General features: G+C 51.7%; 1 pseudogene; it reads right to left on the bottom strand.

The window, feature by feature from the left end:
• LOC129736190 (hydrocephalus-inducing protein homolog) overlaps positions 1-12,768 on the bottom strand; it is a 59,928-nt pseudogene that overhangs the window by 21,737 nt on the left and 25,423 nt on the right.

Here is a 12,768-nt window from a genome sequence, read left to right as displayed (position 1 = left end):
CAGAAGTGACCTCAATAAGGAGACCAACCATAAATAGATGCAGATCCTATTTCCCCTCCCTCAGCCCCTAAATAATGCGAATCTCCTCAACCTCCACCAGCCTGAAAAGGAAAAAGCTGGTCTTGGAAAGTGGGGCACCACCAACTGTCGGCCTGCTTTGTTTGGTGGAGGGAGAAGGTGATCCATGGAAAGGAAATCACTGCTCAAAGCACACCAAACCCCCCAAAGACAGAGCTGGCAACACAAGTACTGAAGTGACTCCCCAAAGTGCATCCTGTTAGTTCAGGGCACTCAGGGAAAAGGCAGCGCCAAAGCCAGTATCTGCCCCTTCCCATCAATAACCGAACCCACAGCGAGCGGAGGGATGGACCATAGCTCCCACTGGAGATGACGCCTTCTGCCAAAAACCAAAGTGCTCTGCAGTCCCCTCTCATTTGGATGGGGACCAGCTGGGCACCTCAGCTGAGGTGGACGTTTGCAGGAACAAATATCGCTGTTATCTCCTGGCCCAACCTCTGCACCAACAGCAGTAGCACTTGCGTAACCTGCACATCTTGAAGACCACCTCCATCGGCTCAGAGCTGGCACGTGGCACTGAGGAGTCGCTACCAGGCAATGACAAGACAGTGATGACTTGTCAAGGTAAGAGCAATGATTACAAATCCTTTTCCTCCCTTTCCTCTGGTTTCCATTTCCAAGGAGTCAGCTCCCACGTGTCTGTACTGTGACTTACAGCTAAGCTGTGGTGGGGAAGGTGCAGCAAAAAGCAAGGACTTTGTCCTTTGAGAGCCACCTGGGCTTCTACCACAGATGCTCCTGCTGACATACCATGCGTCTTTGCAAAAATAAATCAACTTCGAGATGCACTCAGGAAGTCAGAGTTACAGAACAGCTTGTTTCCCACAGGCTTGGACGGCTGCTCAAAATGTTCATGGTCACAGGCTGACTGCAAAACCGCTCCTCCTCTTTTCTCTTATTATTTTCATCAGCAAGTTAACCTTATACAGGCTGAAACAGCCTGCTGCAGCTTCCACTGAGAGCAACCCCTGGCAGCTAACGGCCCGCTTACACAGCAAAGCTGCTGCACAAACCCTGCAAAGCCACCCTGCCCAGAGAGCCTTTCCAAGGCTATCGTCCCTCCAGCGGCCTCCTAACCTCTGGGAACCTCCAGCCGCTTCTTCCAAGGGTTTGATTCTTTCTATAGGGTGCTCCCAGGCACCACAGGTGATAGGTGAGAAGAGCAGCCGCCGCTTTTGGCCAGAAGGTCCGAGGCAGCAAGGTCCCAGCTCTGGTGGGGCCCCTCCAGCAGATTTACACGGCGCTGCAAGAAGGGTCTCTGTCCACGCTACAAGTTACGGGACTCTCACCGGGGAGAAGGTTGTGGAAGTCAGCAGCAGTGGATTTTTAGATTTTACATTTGATAGGAAAAAAGACTAACATTTGATGTGAAGACACCCGTACGCCAGGGGGGAAGACAGACATCAGCAAAACTATGAATGTGAAACCCATTGGTCCATAAATCATGGAATTAATGGAAATCTAAAGACTGATAATGCTGAACCAGCCAGGAGGGGAACGACTCCTGTAGTATCCCACTTACACCCAGTCCTAAGCAAACTGTAACATCAACACAGCCATTCAGGAAAGGTTTCCACTCAAGACTTGAGGCCAGGCTACACTCTGGGTCCGTACAGCGCTACACGGAGCACCAGGACTCAGCGGGCAGCCAGGCTGCTGGACCTCACCCTAATGCACTTCAGGAGCCCAAGAGAAGGTTAAGCTCGTTATGGAGACCTAGCCCAGTTGTAATGAAGCAGGAGCCCTGCGACATGCTCCAAAACCAGCTGGCACAGCTCAGGCGATCGGCTCCCGCTCTCTGCAATACCCCTGCTGCTCTGACACAGGCTCTTGGTCCCATCATGCTGCTCTCAGCTGCAGTGGTGTGAAACTGCAGCTGTGCTCACATGGGGGGCTCTCAGCCTCATTCGGGCTATAGGAGTAACCAAGAAGAGAACAAGATCCCCTTCCTTAAAAAAAAAAAATAATAGTTTCACCTACTATAAAAGAAAGAAGAGGCTCGGATTATTCTAGCGTTTGCAACAGGATGAGAAGGGATTTTGCATTGCTCAGGCAGCAGGCATTCTTCATCTCAGACCATGCAAATACTCAGTCAGGGCTCTGTTTCGTTGAAGGACATGAGGTTTTGATTGCACAAACACAAAAGCAAAAAGTTTTCTCCAAGTCTGCAATGAAACTCAAAAAGTTCGTTTAAAGCTGCCAGCCTTGCGTGCAGGCTCACAGACGATGCTGGGAGGGAGAGTCACACATGGTATAAATCCAGATTATATGAAGGGATTGGTCTTTCCGTGATTAAACGGGCTGAACTTGGCCTCCTTTCCATAGAGGACCTTTTCATTCTTCAATAGGTGAACTAATGCCCATGGTTAATCCCCATACGCTACGTGTAAGGCCTGCCCTTATATATAATAATCAGTACCCCTGAACACTGTAAGGACACTTATGAAGTGCCCTTAATTTATAGCCCTTGCAGCAGAGCTCAGCTTTAGGCAGGCTCTCGCCGCCTGCCAGGAGCTCACTGTTTAGAAACGCTTTTTGCAACAACCTCTCCCAGCCTCACTAGAAACCTCATGTCTTCCCTCTCGGCACATCAAGACGCTGACGCGGGTATCTGCCAAGTGACCTCATTCAGGGAGGAGGAGGAGGAGGAAGAGAGGTTCTCAGCTATTGCTTACCACCGGCTCAATGGCAAAAATATCACTGGAGAAAAGCATAGAGTCTTCTCGCACCTTTGCCCTCTGGTTCTGGAAGGCGCGGGAGAGAAGGGAAAGGCGTTCTTGGAGCGTGGGGTCCATTGCACGCTGCTTGAGAAAAGAATCCCTCTCATTCTCCTCCTGCTTCTGCAGCCTGAGACAGCCCCTGCAGCCATGGGGAGACACAAACCAAGCAGATCATTTAATAAACAACATATTTGCAGAGACTGTCGCGTAAGCGCAGGAGCAGCCACGCACTGGGGGAGGAACAGCAGGAGCAGCTCAGCAAGGGGCTGACCCCAAGCCACGGGGTCCCAAGCAGATCAGGTTATCACTTGTTCGCTGGCACGGCAGGTAGTTTTACGCCACACTCACGAGCTAAGAGGAGGTTTTTGAAAGCTAGCAGCCCTCAGGAGAGCCTCCTGGCTCAAAGCTACTGCCACGACTAATGGACAACCCACCAACACCCTCAGATGGCTTTTCCTCCCGTAGAGGTGCTCGGGGAGATGGATGAAGATGAAGGAGCACACACTGCAGTGCTTCGCTGGCAAGGGGAGAGCAGCTGGGATTCAGCTGCAGGTTACCAGCATCACTCTTTTTTACCTTCCCTTTTGGACTGGCAGGGATAAGCAAACTAGATCTGCTCCACTGCCTACACTGCCATCCAGCAGAGGATCCCAGAGCATTTGAAAAGCCAACTCACGGACTTTCAGGCATTGCATCACTTCAGTGAAATTAATGGGTTTATATGCATGAAGACAGAGGCCCCGAGAGGTGAAGGGACTTTGCCTAGCATCACCCAATAACGAAGGCAGGACCAGCATCTCTGAATGCAAACCCTTACATCCAGCCTTGAACCACTGCAACATTTTTCTCTTTTTGGCCTTCTCCACAGAGCTTTGACACAGGTCACCTCTCCCTCACTCGGTAGTTGTAGCAGCAATCATTCTAGTGTTTAAAGCTCGCAACCGAGAGGTGAGAAGGGAGCACTGCTGCAGAGCACTTGCTTCCCAGCTGGCACGTGGATGTGCCCCCTTCACGCTCCAGTCCCCTGGCCACCAAGGACCAGCAGGTGACTACTCGAGGGCGATGAGGGGAAGGCTCCATACACAGCACATCAGGGCAACGTGGTATAAACAGGACCGCAATCACCACCCAGCTAAATTCCAATACATTTAGAAAGGAAACACAGCCATGGACATTACTAGCAGCACGCAGACAGAGCCTCGGGCAAATGCTGTCACCAGTGCCAAAAATACTTTCTTTGGCTTGCTCCCTGTGGAGTGTCATGAGAAATGTTTTTCCACGGCTGACCTACAGCGCTGTGCATGAGGGGGGCTTCCAGGCACCGAGATGAGCAACCCTCAACTAAGCCTTCATCAACAGACAATAATTCCATTGTTGAATCCCAGAAAGTCCTGCAGGAGGGAGACAGAGCAAACCCCTGGGTAGACCTTGTGATGATCCAGGTCTTTTGGGGTGACAGCCAAGCGCAGGGTGCTGAACTGCCTCCTCCCATTGGAAAGGTCCTCTCTGCTCTGACATCTCAAAAGCCTCTGCTACAGCAGCACAGAGGCCTCGGAGCTATGACCACCTCTAAGACTGCAAGTAAGGAAGAACAAAGCACTCTGCTCAGAGTACAGAACACGAGCTGGCATAAGATCAAGTGCCATTGGAAAAAAATGGGTTTAAGTTAACTGTGGGGAAACCTGGTTGCTTCTGAGGGGAGAGAGGATCACTCAGGGTCCCATCTGAGATAGGCAGGTGGGAAGAGATGCTAAAAGAATGGCGCAGGGACGTACTAAGAGAAGGTCATGAGACTTTTTCTGTTAACACACTGATCTTGCACAGAAGTCACACACTGCGCAATTAAAAACAGAGAAGAGTGGAAAACTAGTTTTGGCCTTCAAGGCATTTCTGACCTAATTACACTGAACTTTATTTGCTCAGAAGCCCTCAAAAAGTTCTCCAGTTGAAGGCAGTTTCCTGACCAGCTCTGGGTTCAGACTAACTCCTATACACCTACAGCCATTCAACTCTGAGAAGGCACACAAGGACTCCCTAAATCACCCCAGCTTTTAAGTGTCATTTCCAGTGCATCCCCTTGGGCTAGAAGTGTTTCCCTGCTGCCCCAAACGGAATTTCAAAGTTTCAGAGACACCCTGTGGAGAGCCTGCCCCACCTCTCAGCACCACGAAGACACAGGTGCTGACGCCCAAAGGCACTTCCAAGTCCTGTGCTGCCCTGCCTTCCCCGCAGAACCCTCCACCTCCGAACTCTCCGAGCCCCGGAGAAGGGGCAGGGATACCTCGCTGTGCTGGAAGCCGGGACAGCGCAAGGCAATTCAGCATCCTACAGCCGGATGGCCTCAACGTTCGGGGCCAGCAAAGCACCCTGCCCTGCGCACTACTGGACAAGAAGGCTGAAGAAGGTTGCCATCTTATCAAAGCTGGAGGGGAAGAAACTGCAGTGAATATCACAGCAGGTACGCTGCCTGCAGCTGTTAGGGGCTACCGCTCAACGCAGTCCCAGGTAAGGAGTGCCGACACCTTCCTCAGCCTCACAGACCCTCTGCGAGCCCAGGGACCTGGCCTCACTGACTTAGGGCTCCCACAGATGGCAATTTGCTCTCCGAGGAAATGCGACCTTTCCTCCCCAAAACATGAGCTGGAACATGGATGGAACCGGAATGGGAAGCACTGAGCTCCATTACCCTGAAGCCCAGGGGGGGACACCCTGGTGTCGTGGATGGTTTACTTGTCCTACGCCATTCAAAAAAGCACCAACATCCCTCTGAGGCCATACGTTAGTTTTACCCTTGGGCAGCCTGTCTTACTGAAATGAATCTTCCCAACGAACCTCAGCTTCTCCTGATCCTCCCCTTCTTGACTAACAAAAGCCTTCCACTGGAGTGGGCTATGACTTTACTCCGATTGTGGATGACCACGGATCTGTGGTTTGACAGCGTGATGTAGGTCTTCCCAGCTGTCAAGGAGTTCCTGTCTAGCCTGATGTTGACATCTTCAGCGGCTCCATGAAGGCTTGTGTGAGTATCTTCACCTGGAACAAAGCAAAAGCGAGACTTTGCTCATCGCCCTTGCTGATGGGAGTACAAGGAACAGAGGAAGCCACAGGGAACAGAAGTGTCACAGCCTTTAGCTGTATTAGCAGTTCCACAGATCAATACCTTTATCACAGCCTGATAGCTGCATGTGTACAGCACGAGGATGTCCTGGACACCACCTTAAGCACCTTATTTCTGGGTGGGCTTGTGAAGATTTATCCCCAAGGTGACCCTGTCTACAGGGGGACTTTTTCAGATGTGCCCAGGTGGCCTTTGGGTTGCCATCCCACTCGGGTCCCAGGGAATTCTGCATCTGAGTCGTTCAGGTGACTCTCAGGAGTCCCACCTCGGTCACGGCTCGCCCAGAGTCTCCTGCAAGCACGCCACCGGGGTTGTGTCTCTCCTGATCCCTTGTTGCCAACAAGCCAAGGTGCCTGGGGCATGTAGGCAGAAGAGGGAGGCAAGCAAAGTGACAGCCCACGGCAGGATGGGACGCAGATGAGAACTTCACTGTGTTGGAGCAGCAGCACCCTCACTTGCTGTGTGTCTGTGCAGACAGGTCGGAACGAGACTGGTGGGGCACGGCCCACGCCAACCTGCCCATCACAGCCCTGCAAGCCCATTTCTTCTGCCTGGAGCCTGTCGGTGCCTGTGCCTGAGCGTGCAAGTCTGCACCGAGTATTCCCAAGCTGTCCCACAACCCGAGCGAGCACGCCTTTGCTTTCCACCTCAGACCGAAGAGGAGAGAGCCCCTGGCTGCACACAGCAGCCGATTAACGCCTGGAGTCTTGCTGGAGCACCCGCCAGCACTTCACCCTCCAGAAGAGACCCCCACCAAAGCGTCCCTCACTGCCAGAGCTTCCAAACCTTCATTCTTCCCAACCAAGCAACTCCTGGGAGTCAACCATCTCAAACTTGAGCACCGAGCCTACTCTGCCTGTTGCAGGTGAGGGTTTCCAGGTGAGAAGCAAACCACAAACACGAGACATTCTCCGTTGAAATGGCACTTCTGTGGAGCGTGTTTAAAGCCTCAGAGCCAGCCCCAGCTGAGAAGGGCAGCGACCCGGCCATCCCTGGAGAGCATCCCCCTGCCGAGGCAGAGCCTTCTCCTCGCTGCACGGGTTACAGCAAGGCAGCCAGGGGATGGACCTGCCTTTCCAAGGCGGCCACGCAACAGCATGGGGGAGAGCTGGCGGTGTCCTACACGGACTCCTTAAACCCTAAGGCAGACACAATGCGGCGAATCACAGCCGTGCCAGGAGAAAGAGAGCCCCTCTCTTGGAGGGAGGTTGGGAAGGAATCACCCTTTAAACAGATCTCTGCAGCCATTCCCTCACCTCCACACATGGAGAGTTCAGCCTTCGTGCCTGTATAACCTCAACTTCTCTGCTCTTAAGGGAGCCCAGGAGGAGTGGGAGGGACTCGTGGCCAGAGATGAGTTATGTTGCGAGAGAAACAGCGACGTCTCCAATGACTGGACAGCCTGCTTTCTGGAACGGACAACTTAGCGTAGAAAAATAACTGAGGTTCAGAAGCGTTACAGAGGCAGGTGTGCTTTATAAGCACTGCCTCCCCCCTCCGCTGAATCCTCGGCGTACGTTGGCAAGCAGAGGAAGCAGGACCCAAGAAATGGGAGACATGCACAGTGCTTTGAGCATGTACAACTCGGGTTCATTGAAACATGACATGAAAAATGCTCTACGAGACAACAAAGTACTGCAAAATGAACTCCACGAAAACTATCATGATCTCCCTGTCTAAACCCATGGCCAGGTGGGTCTTGAAATAATGGGTATAGTTCTGATCTTAAAAACCAACCTGAAGCCTTTGAAATTTAATTGTTCTTTCTGCCCTTCTCCGAAGTACAGAGCAGCTTCTATACGAAGACTGAACAGGATTCCTCAACCTAGAAACCACACAGGAGATAGGTAGGTTTGTAGAAGTATGAATGGCCTGGGAAAAAGTGAACGAGGAAAAAGTTGTCACAATTTGTTGTAAAACAGGAACCCGAGGGCCTGAAATGGTATTAGTTAAAATGAGAGAAAAGTAGTTCTAGTACTTTTCCTAGGAATATTCCTTCCTTTGGAACGTACTGCCATAGGTGCCTACAGGCGCTCATCGCTATAAATCCACAAAGCAACTGGACAAAGGCTTGGAAGGTAAAACCATCAGAAGCGATTAAACAAAGACGTGAATAAAGCCTCCAGCACAGAAAAATGCTGCCTCCAAGGCCCACGAGGGAGAAAGCATATGCACTGCCTGCTTCTACACGCTTTGCTAAGCATCCCCTACCGCTGCTCTCCTGGAGAGCACTTACACTCCCGGCTGCAGGCACCGAGGACGCTTCTGAAGGCTGGAGGGCTTTGCCGGAGCACCTTCTACCACAGAGAGAAGGATCTGGCATCGTGCTGACTGTGTAAACCCACAAACCTCCCGGTACAGACGAGAGCGTGCAGACGCCAGCGAGTCAGGAGGGAGCAGCAGGTCTTTCTGCCAGGCAGATAAACTGACACAGCAGAGCTGTCAGGGTTGGCCCAGGGCAGCTGCAGGCTTCACGGCCTGGGTGCCAAATCAGATGTGACATTTATTTAAGACTCTTGATGGTTTAATATATAAGTCTGGAGGAAAAGAAAAAAACAACAACAAAACAATCTCTGTACTGTACCAGCAACGTAGCCCTAGTTATTTCACCTGATGGGGTAATGTCCGTCGGTCTGTGCTTTGGGACGCTTTGCTGCCATGAAAGCACATTTACTGAATCCAGACGTACCTGCCCTATCGTTACTTACACAACACGATGATCTTATTACAGGCTGTCAGCTCTCTCATTCTTACATGCTTTTGACGTATTTCCCAGAGACAGCAGGACACAGCTCACTCTGCAACCTGAACAAAGCAACACCTGAACTTGAAATTAAAAGAGAGGCTTCTTACACAGCAGTAGAGCAGGTGCCTTGGGCTGTGCACTCCTGAGCGATGCTCTCTGAGACAGCGGGAACACCACCGTGTTTTATTCCAGCATCCATCTGCATGGCTATGGCCACCGGTATCTCAGCACATCATGGTAACTTTTAACTATCTGAAAGTAAGAAACCCAGCACTGGGTCATCCTCTGGGGGGCCTGTTGTGCAGGAGGAGAGGGAATTTACAGAAGAGCTAAAATATCTTTCCGAATATTAAGCAAACCCTTGAACAAGATTTCAAAACAAATTTCAGGTTTTATGAAGAATGCGTTCCCAGCATTCAACAGCCAGTACCTTCCTCCATCGATTACTGCTCTAAATATTAGGAAGCTGGTAGCCAGATGGATTAGACTGAAGAGAAACAAAACAGCACTCTGCTGCCTTTCGTCCTCACCGTAATATTCTCCCTCTATCCCTGTAACTCCCTCCTCGCTGAATTTGGATTTTAAACCTTTTTAGGAGTGCATGACAGTCAGGTTCAGAATATTTGGGTAACAGGGAAAGCAAGTTTAAGTTAATTTGCCCAGTTTGTCAGAAAACTATGCCTGGCTCTCACCTCTTCTAAAAGAGACAGGTCCTGCTGCTTTTTCACTGAAAATACAAGCAAGCAACGAAAGCCGAGCTCTTCACTCAGAAGTGTCATTGTACCTCCACATCGACCCTTTGAGCAGTTCTTTTGCTCCTGCTACTATCACGATACCCAACTGCCTCACCATCACCAGCATATTCTGGTTTTTCAAACAGCATGCAAAGGTCTGCTGGTACCACTTCACCACCGGAGAAGGGAGTCACTTCACCAGGCTAACGATCTCTGGAAAGCGAGAGGAGTCCCCTGCGGCTGGATCCAGCCCTCCCCACCATATGCTTTTGGCTGCACCTCCCACAGAGCTACCTCGGTCAGAGTCAGGAGCGCTGCTCTGAGCTGTTTTGCTGTCAGGAAGCTAATGGCATCACCTACAAAGTGTGCTGGGTCTCTGACAAAGGCCACCTGTCAGTCCCCACGCTCGTATTTCCAGCACTAGAGCAAAACACAGGGCAGCGACAGTCATTTTTAAGTGCTTCTCGGAGGCAGTGCTCATGAGCTACCTTCAGACATCATTAAAACCATCGTGCTAGTTACTCCAGCCCTAGGAGCAGCTTGTTTATAAACCTCACCATTAAATAACTGCTGCCAGCACAGGGGTTTCTACAGGACCATTGCCCAGGCTACAACAAAGCTCAGGGCACCCTAATCATCACTGCTGCCACAGCTGATGCTGTCAACAGCTAAAGCCCCCAGCAAAGCCCCCTCTGAGCCCATGCAGCCCATCGCAAGGAAAGGATCTGCTACCCCAGAGCACTGCAAGCCACCGTGAGACAACAGATGGGCAGGAAAAGGGAGATGGAGAGCAATGACCAGCCACAGCGTCTACGGGACAGGTCGCAGGCTCTTCAGACGGCTCTCCTGCACTTAGGAGTCACCTTGCTTTCCACCAGGCTCCTTGTTGTGCATCCTCCTGTAATGGAGCACCCAAAGGATTCCCCATTACCTCCTCCGCACTGTGCTTAGGAAGGGCTGTTGGCTTTCTTACGGGATGAAATACTCCAGCGCAGGAATATCTGGGAGCCAGCACAGAGCCTTTGTGCTGCCCAGCGTGAAGGAGCCTCGCAGAATGGACTGAAAGGACAATGAAACTGTTGGATAACACAAGACAGCGCTGCCGCATATCCAGGATGCCGTGGGCTATATATAATCATTATTGGTACTACAGCCATGATACGCTGGGGTTGCTGATCACTGAAACACTGCTTTTGGCCCATGGGGAAAAACAGGGCAGGAACCTTCATTCTGATTGCCTGGCAAAGACATGCTTAATACGCCACTTCATATATCAATCACCCTTCAAGCTACTCTTCTGCTTCTCAGCAGACGCTGATTGATCCACGAGGAAAGGAGACTAATGAATGGTCAGTTCTGCCCCGAAACGCATCCAGGGTTCATGGCACCTAAGAACATACTAGTGATTTCCACTGATGATAGAAGAGACAAGCTGCACTCCAGGATGCCCTGCAAAGAGATGAAAACTACATTCTCCAGAAATCCTTCACAGGCTAAGAACGGGATAGGCGGCGTCACATGGAAGTCTGCTTCTGGGGATGAACAAAACAGCCAAAACCGAGACTTCTGGCAAGTCCTGAGCCTCCTCTGCTCTGGCTGGAGTCAGTACAAACCGCGAGGGCTCAGCAATCTGAGTGATCTCAGGAACGTGAAGCGCAACACAGCAAGGGCTGAACTTCAGCTAAACCCTGCTGCCTATCCACATCCATCCGTGGGTTTGCAGAGAGAAAAGACAAAGGCTTGATCTAGAGGCTAAGCCAATAGGATTTTCATTTTGTTTTCAAACAAGTTCCTGGAAGCTACTGATGGCAGTGCCAGCCTGGCAAGATGACAGGACCTTCGGTAGAAAGGGGGTTCTTAAAGGAAAGAGAAGAGAGGCATGCAGAGGTGGTTGTCTTCTCCAAAGTCTGCACAAAACCACAGACTAATATCACAGCAAGGTAATGTTTTACTCTTGCGAGTAGCTGAGATGCCCAGAGGTGATGGCACATCCGTGCTGCCGTTACTCGTTCAGCCTCAAACATCAATAAACACGTAGGGCTGGGATTTAATGAGCTTCCTGCGTGTGTACAGTGGCCACTAACACACCGCCAAGCCCTTGCAGAGGTGGCCTCATTTACCAACGTAAGCTGATCCAGCTAAGCCCAGCATCAATTTCAGCTGAAGAAAGGGATTCAGCACCCCAACACACCGACATTCCCGGCTGGGAACCCCATGCTGATCTGTGCAGGAGCTGAGCAGTCAGCAACGCCCCTGACAATTCCCCTCGGCCCATTTGCAACGCGATGCAGCCCCTACCACAGTTTCCCACCGCGGCCGAGATGCACAGGCTGTGCTTGCCCTGCTGCCAGCCGAGCACACCCGGTTCTGTAGTTACCGTCATCTTCACCAAACCCAAATGGTTCTAACACACCACACCAAACTCTCCGTCGTGCCACAGGTGACTGAAGAGCTCCACATCAGCTCCCTAATTAATCGTGTTTCATATGCCTTGGTTTTTCCTGTGATCTCATGCCTCATTTTCCCCCATTTGTGATGAAACCTCGGTGCTTTCTCAAGCTGGCGGTTATCACTCACAGCTCCAGAGGCTGCTGCAGCACAGAGAAGCTGCCTGTGGTTAGACCGAGAAGGGCAGAGGCACCTCAGGGCAGTGGCTCAGGCCGTCCTGCGTAGGGCAGAAGACCCAGATCCTCTTCTGACATCCCCTGCCACCCTGAGCATTGCTGCCGCACTAAATACAGTGATCCCCAGCCAGTTCTTCCAGATCTACCCAAGAAATTATGTTGTTATTATTTTTTATGCTTACGTTGCCCTAAGGAGATCTTGTCTATCGTGCAAGTGTTGGTGCTGGCTTAGAGGAAGGGGAAGATCTGAGGCCAGCTCATCACGCTTACTGACCAACCCAAACCACACATCCCAGTAGCTCTCCGGTGCTCAGTACCAAACCCCCCTGCAGCAGCCCCCCGCGTGCGGGCAGCCTAAGCAGCAGCTGCTGGCCAGCCTTCGGGACTGGGGGGCTGGCGGGAGCCTGCCAGGGAGGAGACGGCTCCAGCAGGGCTTGCTTCTCTACGCTGCAGGCTGGAATCACCACCCCTGACGCGTTTGACAAACACACAGATGTGGTGCTTCGGGACACAGTTTAGTGGTGGGCTTGGCAATCCGGGGTTAAGTTGGACTTGGTCATCTTCAAGGTCTTTTCCAACCTCCATCATTCTATGATTCTACGAGGCTGCTGGCATTTGCCCCACGCCTAGCAAGCAGCAATGGGGAGGAAACGGTGCTGGGGACCCCCTGCTTCCAGGGCCAGGCAGCAAAGCTCAGCGGCGGGGGAACAAGGCAGCCAGACCCCTCCCTGACCCAGGGCAAGGCAAG

Source organism: Falco cherrug, chromosome 5, assembly GCF_023634085.1.
Source record: "Falco cherrug isolate bFalChe1 chromosome 5, bFalChe1.pri, whole genome shotgun sequence".
NCBI lineage: Eukaryota > Metazoa > Chordata > Aves > Falconiformes > Falconidae > Falco > Falco cherrug.
Note: the sequence above shows the minus strand (reverse complement) of the source record. Positions and strands in the feature narration are given on the sequence as shown.